Here is an 8782-nt window from a genome sequence, read left to right as displayed (position 1 = left end):
TATGCACTAACAGGTGTTATCAAGGAAAATAGCTCAGGTCTTAATTAGCATAGTTTTCTAGTTAGATTGATTAAGCATACAACATTAATCTTAGCCAAATCTTTCGGTTCATAAATTATTTGTTACTACATGGTTTTTAATGAATCAAGTTGCTAGAGACTCCTTAATATGTTGTGTTTTCAAAACATAATCTAAAAGTTTTGGTTTCATAGTCTAAGTTAGGCTTATGCCCTTAACTTGTAACGGTGGACAGATTCGGATAAAATCTGTCGTCAGTCAACTAATGAATTTTTGAAAAATACTTTCACTTCATCTAAAATCATGAAAAAATTACAGAAATCTTGATTCATATATATTAACATATATCCAGATTTATATGCTCTAAAACAAAGTTTAAGATAGGTGTTAAATTCGTGTGTCAAAACAGTTTTCAAGAACAGAAAGAGTCCAATTGTTGTATATTAAGTTCTAAGGTGTTATACATATATACAAGTTATAAATTCTTATAATAACTTAATATAATGTCATAATACATATAATTAAGTATTTTTAAAGTCAAATTAGTAAGGTTACATTAGTTTATAAACATGCTTGGTTTCCACCAAAACAAGTTCTAGTTTTTACAAGTTTTATAAACTTATTAAAATAGCAATAGAGTAGGAATTTAACAAGAGTTTTAAGAAGTGTTCTACCTTGATTTTGAAGCTAGATGATGAGGAAAATGCTTGGTGATGATCTAATATGAAGATAGAAGTATTTTGAGAGAGTAATTTGGAGTAAAGAATGAGAAAATGGAATGGAAAAATGGGGTGGTAAATATGGACGAATTTTAAGTTAATAATGGAGTCATATGTTGCCAAAATGGTTAGTAAACTTGTGAGTTTTTGTCTCATGACTCATTAACAAGATAAAAGATGCTAGGATTCAAAATGGGGCTGCTAAGGAGTGTATTTTTCAATAGTTATACATCTATAAGCTGCATATTAGACGGGTAAAAATACCGTAAAAATACGAATAGAATTCATGAGGAAATAGAATGCGAATACGAGTATAGCTATCTTTGTTGAATATACTTATGTTAATATATGTATTTAAGTCTTTCAAAAGTGTATTAATACATCTTAATACAATACATATATATTCATTTTAACATAAGGGTTATTACGTCGTTAAATGTTACATATATATATATACATACATATATATATATATATATATATATATATATATATATATATATATATATATATATTATTTTCGAAACCCTCAAGTTAGTAGTCTCAATTTATATATATAAAACCAATTATTAATATACTTAATGAGATACTTAACTATGATATATTCAAGTTAGATATAATCCATATATATATACATATATATATATATATATATATATATATATATATATATATATATATATATACATAAGTATATATTTAATACAAGTTATGACGTTCGTGAATCGTCGAACAAATGGTTGGTCAATTGTTTGTATGAAACTCATTTCAAAAGTTTTAAAACTTGTCAAAATTTATTGCTTATCATGTCGGAATAATGTTATCATATAAAGATTAAGTTTAAATTTTGGTCGAAAATTTTCGGGTCGTCACAGTACCTACCCGTTAAAGAAATTTCGTCCCGAAATTTGATTGGGATCGTCATGGCTGACAATAAGTATGTTTTCATGACGCATGTAAAGGCCCCGTCCTAATCCTCCTGGACGAAGTCTTCAACATATGGTCCCATTGCGAGGTACTGAACTCTACATGCCATGAACGACTCCATGTAGTATCTTTAAAATGAGCAAATGCACAGCGGAAGACTTAATTCGTACCTGAGAATAAACATGCTTTAAAGTGTCAACCAAAAGGTTGGTGAGTTCATAGGTTTATCATAACAATCATTTCAATATGTTAATAGACCACAAGATTTTATAATCATAAACATAATACACTCGCAAGTGTATGTAAAGCATTCTAAGTGGTTGAGCACTTGCTAACCATACTTAACATTTAATCAACGTCGCATATTCCCTTTATTATGAAATCTCACTACACCGTACCAAGTGTAGTCACCAAAACGAAGTACTGTGCAACCGTTGAATACTGGTCGTCCAGTCCGGTTGGGGTTGTCAGGCCCGATAGATCTATCAACAGGATTCGCGTTTACAATACCCATGTAAATAGTAGTTACCAAGCTACAGGGAAATATGCCAGTGGTACAACTCAACGTAGAATATATTTTTAGGTACTTGTGTCTATTTTGTAAACATTTATAAAAGCAGCGCATGTATTCTCAGCCCAAAAATATATATTGCAAAAACAATTAAAAAGGGAGAATTTTATGGAGCAAAAGCAACAATGAATGTCTGGAATCCAAAGATTCAGCAAATAAATGAATTTAGTTTGTCTCAAATTTGGATATTGGGAGGCTCTTTTGGGTCTGATCTTAATAGCATTGAAGCAGGTTGGCAGGTGGGTCCCTTTTAATTTCACTCTCATGTCAAATAATATACAATTCATAAAAACTGATGTCAGATAAAGAGGGTAAAAAAGTCAATCATCTTTGTTTTATCCTATATCTTTTCTTCTAAACAAAATTACACTAATAGCTTACCTATTTTGTACTATAATTTGGTTGCGCTTTTAAACTTTTTTTTTAATCTGTGCAGTCCTTGTGGTTACATATATTATCCAGGGAGTTTGTTTTTCTTAACTAGCGTTCATTACAATATCCCGTTAAGTCCCCTCATATTCCGTGCACATGAGGGTAAAATTCTCCATTAAACGTTGACATCTTCAAAAAAAAAAAATTAAGACACGTCTAGTAATATGATACAAACTACAAAAACTATTTGTGTATTATTATATAATTTTTTATATAATCTTTGTAAGTGATTACTTTCTCAAAATAGAGCTACATAAATCGAAATTTAGTGTCATCTTAGCACATATAGAAAGTCCAACCAAAGTAACTACAAACATTGCCATAAAGCTTCTGCACCATCTATGGAAACAATCTATGGAAACAGGTGAACCCAGATTTGTATGGCGATAACAACACCAGACTATTCATTTATTGGACTGTAAGCCTCTTTATTTAATCTGTTCTTATTTAATTACTTATGTTAGAAGATTGATGTACTTTTGAAGTTTTTATGTAATTAGCAATCACTATTTGTCCCACATAGGATTCTATGATTTTTTATTGTTTTTAATATTTTGGGCAGAGTGATGCATATCAAGCAACAGGGTGTTACAATCTGATGTGCTCAGGGTTTATACAAACAAACAATGAGATTGCAATAGGGGGAAGCATATCACCTATTTCAGAATTGCTTGGTTCCCAATATGATATTACTATACTTATTTGGAAGGTATTTTATTATAATTCCCCATCATGCTTGTTACTAAAATTAATAATTAATTTTGTCATCGATCACATTTAACCATCACAAGATAACTTAATAGTTGTTGTCCCGATATACTTAAAAGAGGTCTCAGGTTCAAATCTCACTAGCATTACATCTTGGGATGACCGGGAAAAAGGTTGATATGGTCAGCGGATCACTCGGTTACGGCACATATATCTATCTTAAAATACAGGCCATCCCCGAGTAGCTTGAACATAGAAAACCTTCTCTTTACATGCAACAAGTTTCTGAAGTATTTTAATATGCCCTTTCTTGACTTAAATTGCTTAAAATATATGCTATAATAAAGTAAACATTATTTAAAAGTCGCAGGGAGAATGTCTGGAATCTATTCCTCTTCTCAAGAATTTTTATTTTTGCTTCTGTAAGCATGCATGTTTTGTTTTCTCCCTTTTGATTAAACCATTTTTATGTAATAATTTTAATTGTAAATTCTAGTACTGTGGATTCATGAGAATATTAGACGGTCAAACATATATATCTTTCAACATCATTTTGTAAATGTTAGATACTATAACTTAACATCACAATTGACAATGCAATAATCAGATCGGACGTATATTATATCAGTATCACTAAAATATAATGCAAACACTGATAGCATTTGGACTTGGGTTAAGATGTGGACCTTGGAGGAAAAACCAACAGACCAAGAAGGTTATTAACAAATTTTAAGGACAATGAAAGTTTAATCTTTGACCTCTTGTAAAACCCTGAGGATGCATTACACTTGGACTGTTTTGTTGATGGTTGGTTTGTACGTGGTAAATAACTCTTATGAAAAAGTGGTACAACTATTAGTTGCTTAACTTTGATGCTTTAGCTAATGATAATATTTTTCTGAGTAGGACCCAGAGGAAGGCAACTGGTGGATGCAATTTGGAAATGGAAAAGTGTTAGGATATTGGCCTTCCACACTGTTTTCGTACTTAACTAAAAGTGCATCGTTGATAGAGTGGGGAGGAGAGGTAGTGAACACAGCCGCAGACGGACAGCATACAACTACCCAAATGGGTAGCCCAGTTCCCTGAAGAAGGATTCAGTAAAGCGAGTTATTTTAGAAATATTGAAATTGTTGATGAATCTAACAGTTTGAGGGATCCTAACGATATTGGTATATTCACTGAGTAATCTAATTGCTACAACGTTCAAATGAGCACTGATGGTAATTGGGGTAGCCACTTTTACTATGGTGGACAGGGTCGAAACCCAAATTGCCCGTGATAAGTTATCGACGTAGCGTGTGAAATGACCCGTTCATATACATTATAAACGATTCACAATAGTTGATTACATCGCGAGGTATTTGACCTCTATATGATACATTTTACAAACATTGCATTCGTTTTTAAAAGACAAACTTTCTTTACATAAAAAATTAACGGCAAGCATACCATTTCATATTACATCCAACTATAATTGACTTAATATTAATCTTGATGAACTCAACGACTCGAATGCAACGTCTTTCAAAGTATGTCATGAATGACTCCAAGTAATATCCTTAAAATGAGCTAATGCACAGCGGGAGATTTCTTTAATACCTGAGAATAAACATGCTTTAAAGTGTCAACTAAAAGGTTGGTGAGTTCATTAGTTTATCATAATCAATCATTTCCGTAATCGTAATAGACCACAAGATTTCAGTTTCCATAAATATCCGTATACTCGCAAGTGTATAAAAGTATTCTATAAGTTGTTGAGCGCTTCGGTAACCATACTTAACAATTAATGTGGCATATTCTCTTTATTATGAAATCTCCCTACACTGTACCAAGTGTAGTAAAAACGAAGTACTATGCAACCGTTTACGATACTAGAGCGACTAGCCAGGTTGGGGTTGTCAAACCCGATAGATCTATCAATAGAATTCGCGCTTACATGCTCTTACAACATGTAAATATTAGTTACCAAGTTATTATGGAAAAATATGCAAAGTGGTACAACTCAACGTGGAATATGTTTCTAGTACTTGTGTCCATTTCGTAAAACAGTTATAAAACAGTGCATGTATTCTCAGCCCAAAAATATATATTAAAAGGGAGTAATGAAACTCACAATACTGTATTTCGTAGCAATTATGTATATGACGGCACTGAACAAGTGCAGGGTTTGTCTCGGATTCACGAACCTATATCAATTATATATATTAAATAATATTTTTAACATATAATATTGATAACACAAGTTTATATATTAATTGTATAATATTTTTACCTGTTTAACTTAGTAATTAGTTGTTAGTCTTATTCTAAATTTTATATAGATTTCTTGATTTTAAATAGTCAACTCCCGATAGGTATATCTCAAAGTGTGTTCGACTTCTATAGGTGTAAGAGCCATCATTGGAAAGTTATTTGATTCCTATAACTAGCCATAATCGGCTTATGTTCTGAATCGGAGTATATGTTAGTTAAAATTTCATTTTGTCACAGATGCGTAAATCTGTCCGCACAGTTCAATAATTCGTCGTAGGAATAGTCCGTAGGCTATGAAAAATAGCTAAACTCTATATTTTTAATTTTCCTTCTATATTTTAGTTATAAACATATGCACTAATAGGTGTTATCAAGGAAAATAGCTCAGGTCTTAGTTAGCATAGTTTTCTAGTTAGATTGATTAAGCATACAACATTAATCTTGGCCAAATCTTTCGGTTCATAAATTATTTGTTACTACATGGTTTTTAATGAATCAAGTTGCTAGAGACTCCTTAATATGTTGTGTTTTCAAAACATAATCTAAAAGTTTTGGTTTCATAGTCGAAGTTAGGCTTATGCCCTTAACTTGTAACGGTGGACAGATTCGGATAAAATCTGTCGTCAGTCAACTAATGAATTTTTGAAAAATACTTTCACTTCATCTAAAATCATGAAAAAATTACAGAAATCTTGATTCATATATATTAACATATATCCAGATTTATATGCTCTAAAACAAAGTTTAAGATAGGTGTTAAATTTGTGTGTCAAAACAGTTTTCAAGAACAGAAAGAGTCCAATTGTTGTATATTAAGTTCTAAGGTGTTATACATATATACAAGTTATAAATTCTTATAATAACTTAATATAATGTCATAATACATATAATTAAGTATTTTTAAAGTCAAATTAGTAAGGTTACATTAGTTTATAAACATGCTTGGTTTCCACCAAAACAAGTTCTAGTTTTTACAAGTTTTATAAACTTATTAAAATAGCAATAGAGTAGGAATTTAACAAGAGTTTTAAGAAGTGTTCTACCTTGATTTTGAAGCTAGATGATGAGGAAAATGCTTGGTGATGATCTAATATGAAGATAGAAGTATTTTGAGAGAGTAATTTTGAGTAAAGAATGAGAAAATGGAATGGGAAAATGGGGTGGTAAATATGGACGAATTTTAAGTTAATAATGGAGTCATATGTTGCCAAAATGGTTAGTAAACTTGTGAGTTTTTGTCTCATGACTCATTAACAAGATAAAAGATGCTAGGATTCAAAATGGGGCTGCTAAGGAGTGTATTTTTCAATAGTTATACATCTATAAGCTGCATATTAGACGGGTAAAAATACCGTAAAAATACGAATAGAATTCATGAGGAAATAGAATGCGAATACGAGTATAGCTATCTTTGTTGAATATACTTATGTTAATATATGTATTTAAGTCTTTCAAAAGTGTATTAATACATCTTAATACAATACATATATATTCATTTTAACATAAGGGTTATTACGTCGTTAAATGTTACATATATATATATATATATACATATATATATATACATATATATATATATATATATATATATATATATATATATATATATATATATATATATATATATATTATTTTCGAAACCCTCAAGTTAGTAGTCTCAATTTATATATATAAAACCAATTATTAATATACTTAATGAGATACTTAACTATGATATATTCAAGTTAGATATAATCCATATATATATATATATACATATATATATATATATATATATATATATATATATATATATATATATACATAAGTATATATTTAATACAAGTTATGACGTTCGTGAATCGTCGAACAAATGGTTGGTCAATTGTTTGTATGAAACTCATTTCAAAAGTTTTAAAACTTGTCAAAATTTATTGCTTATCATGTCGGAATAATGTTATCATATAAAGATTAAGTTTAAATTTTGGTCGAAAATTTCCTGGTCGTCACAGTACCTACCCGTTAAAGAAATTTCGTCCCGAAATTTGATTGGGATCGTCATGGCTGACAATAAGTATGTTTTCATGACGCATGTAAAGGCCCCGTCCTAATCCTCCTGAACGAAGTCTTCAACATATGGTCCCATTGCGAGGTACTGAACTCTACATGCCATGAACGACTCTATGTAGTATCTTTAAAATGAGCAAATGCACAGCGGAAGACTTAATTCGTACCTGAGAATAAACATGCTTTAAAGTGTCAACCAAAAGGTTGGTGAGTTCATAGGTTTATCATAACAATCATTTCAATATGTTAATAGACCACAAGATTTCATAATCATAAACATAATACACTCGTAAGTGTATGTAAAGCATTCTAAGTGGTTGAGCACTTGCTAACCATACTTAACATTTAATCAACGTCGCATATTCCCTTTATTATGAAATCTCACTACACCGTACCAAGTGTAGTCACCAAAACGAAGTACTGTGCAACCGTTGAATACTGGTCGTCCAGTCCGGTTGGGGTTGTCAGGCCCGATAGATCTATCAACAGGATTCGCGTTTACAATACCCATGTAAATAGTAGTTACCAAGCTACAGGGAAATATGCCAGTGGTACAACTCAACGTAGAATATATTTTTAGGTACTTGTGTCTATTTTGTAAACATTTATAAAAGCAGCGCATGTATTCTCAGCCCAAAAATATATATGGCAAAAACAATTAAAAAGGGAGCAAATGAAACTCACAATACGATATTTTGTAGTAAAAATATGCATACGACGATACTGAACAATGTAGGGTTGGCCTCGGATTCACGAACCTATATCATTTATATATATATTAACACATATAATTGTAATCGAACGAATTTACATATTAATAGTGATATAATTGTTATCTTAATTAAGTGTTTCATTAAAACCCTAATAAATTACATTTATTAGTATTTATTACTAAAATATTAATATAGTTATGTTATATGTAGTAAATATAGCTTTATATAGCTAATAGTTATTTGAAAAAATAATATTGATATTAATAATAACTAAAAGTTGTTTTATTTTTCAATAATAATAATAATAATAGTTATTATGATAATAATATTGATAATATGAAAATAATAATGTCAATTTCAAAATAATAATAATGATAATAATAATAAAATTT

General features: G+C 30.2%; 1 pseudogene; it reads left to right on the top strand.

Annotated features, from left to right (window-relative positions):
* Nucleotides 1–929: 929 nt before the first annotated feature.
* LOC139875293 (protein neprosin-like) lies at nucleotides 930–4657 on the top strand (annotated as a pseudogene).
* The last annotated feature ends 4125 nt before the right edge of the window (nucleotides 4658–8782 follow it).

The sequence above is a fragment of the Rutidosis leptorrhynchoides genome, chromosome 11, assembly GCF_046630445.1.
Source record: "Rutidosis leptorrhynchoides isolate AG116_Rl617_1_P2 chromosome 11, CSIRO_AGI_Rlap_v1, whole genome shotgun sequence".
Classification (NCBI taxonomy): Eukaryota; Viridiplantae; Streptophyta; class Magnoliopsida; order Asterales; family Asteraceae; genus Rutidosis; species Rutidosis leptorrhynchoides.
The sequence above is the reverse complement of the archived record's forward strand: the minus strand, read 5'-3'. Positions and strand labels throughout refer to the sequence as shown.